Source organism: Triticum urartu, chromosome 4A (assembly GCF_056163025.1).
Source record: "Triticum urartu cultivar PI428250 chromosome 4A, HENAU_Tu73, whole genome shotgun sequence".
Lineage (NCBI taxonomy): Eukaryota > Viridiplantae > Streptophyta > Magnoliopsida > Poales > Poaceae > Triticum > Triticum urartu.
Genome location: NC_141876.1, coordinates 147,072,548 through 147,074,655, shown reverse-complemented (window position 1 = coordinate 147,074,655; position 2,108 = coordinate 147,072,548). Strand labels below are relative to the sequence as shown.

The window sequence follows — 2,108 nt, the reverse complement described above, 5'->3', positions numbered from 1 at the left end:
ACAATTTTTATTACGTGATAGCAAACCTGTAGACTTGGGATTGGATTGAAGGGGGTGGGAGGGGCCCACACCCGTAAAAATCAAGGGCCGATAGAATTAATTAGGCAGGTTACATAGGATTTTGTAGATGAATTACGTAGGCGTAGCATTTTCGCCATCACTTCGTGCGTCAATGGTGATAGCGCCCACGGCAGTGCCGACTGTTGATGTCCGCGTTGCCAAGCCTCGTTACCAATACCACCTCATATCGATCAATCCACATGTTGAACACCATTATGGTCTACGTATCCATGCTGTGTTCTTCTTTCTTTTTTTCGACACATGAGCAAGCATTTGACCCTGGGTTATTAATATATTTTCCTGGGAATTTAGAGGCCGACGCACGACCCCACGATACTCCATGATCTATCATCATGGTGTACGCGTGAAGTACTACAAAAATGACAAGGAAATTAAGGTGTCCTTGCTAACGCATTATCTCCATCGTCGATCATAAATTTGGTCAAGGCAATTATACGCGTACGGAGTACAAAAACACGCATCTATGTGCTGTAGAAGAATGACACGGAAACTCAGCTGTCTAGCTAAGCAAATTCATGCTTCATGTTGATTTATGTTCGCGTGCGTACTATATATATACCCCGCCTCGCGCTCCATATCATCATCAACCGCTTCAAGGCACACAAATCAAGCTGCCAGATCCCAACTAGCTAGCTAGTCAGCTGCAAAACTCAGTGAAAAGGAAGCAAGACCGACGAATACTCACTCGATCATGGTGGCCATGGTGGTGCCGTCGGTGTTCGCCGCCTTCGACAAGGACGGCGACGGCAAGGTGTCCGCGTCCGACCTGCGGTGCGGCATGGCGGCGACCCTGGGCGAGGACGTATCGGAGGAGGAGGCGGCAGTGATCCTGGCCGCGGTGGACGCCGACGGCGACGGGCTGCTGAGCCAAGAAGAGTTCTCGAGGCTAGCCGCCGGTGCCCACGAAGAGGACGACGTTGACGTGAGGCAACGCTGTCTGAGGGAGGCGTTCGGGATGTACGCATCATCATCCACGGAAGCCACGACGACGACGATGATTACGCCGGCGAGCCTGAGGCGGACGCTGAGCAGGCTGGGCTCTCACGAACTGGGCGTGGACGAGTGCACGGCAATGATCTGCAGATTTGACCTCGACGGCGACGGTGCCCTCTCGTTCGATGAGTTCCAAGTCATGATGATGGCCTGATCATCGACTCTCTTCATGGCATTTTTCAAGACAGATATAGTGTTCACTTAATTCATGGATCGATCACATTCACATGCTATGTACGTGTTCATTCTTTCTTTGTTTTGCTCGCACGATAACCCTTGATTTCTATGGATACGTGTACAGATTCATTTGGAGTTAATGTTCTGCAAACTCGGCAGTGTCGAATAATATCATTTGGAGTTAATGTTCTGCAAAGTCGGCAGTGTCGCAGCTACCAGTACATCTACAACCGGTCCTCTCAAACGGTCCTCGGACATCCAAGGGAACAGTCTAATCACTGCTGCTGTCCTTATATGAGTTGGAAACTATTCTCGTTGATTGATCACAGGTGTTACAGAGTACAACATATATGGAGAGTGTGGAGTTGCCAAACGCCCCTATAATGGTGGCACGCAGGCCAGGCGTGGCTGACTCGGTCACATAAATTACATACAAGAGGTGATACAAAATACATACGCTAACACCCTCCTCAGCCGGAACTCCATTTGGGAGGATGTTCAGGCTGGAGCGAAAATCAAAAAACACCTGTGATGGTAACCCCTTGGTGAAAACATCGGCAAACTGCGAGCTCGATGGAACATGAAGAACGCGAGCCTCGTCAAGAGCCACTCTGTCACGAACGAAGTGCAAGTCGATCTCGATATGCTTGGTGCGCTGATGCTGAACGGGGTTACAAGCGAGATAGGAAGCACTGATGTTATCACAATATACAATGGTGGCTCGGGTGGGCGGGTGTTTAAGCTCAAAGAGAAGCTGGCGCAGCCAACAGGACCCGGCGACACAATTTGCAACACCTCGATATTCCGCTTCGGCACTGGAGCGGGAGGTGGTGGCTTGCCTCTTGGAGGACCAGGAG

The 2,108-nt window shown here is 50.3% G+C and overlaps 1 pseudogene; it reads left to right on the top strand.

Annotated features, from left to right (window-relative positions):
- The first annotated feature begins 645 nt into the window (after positions 1-645).
- On the top strand, positions 646-1,420 carry LOC125553718 (putative calcium-binding protein CML25/26 pseudogene; annotated as a pseudogene).
- Positions 1,421-2,108: the final 688 nt, after the last annotated feature.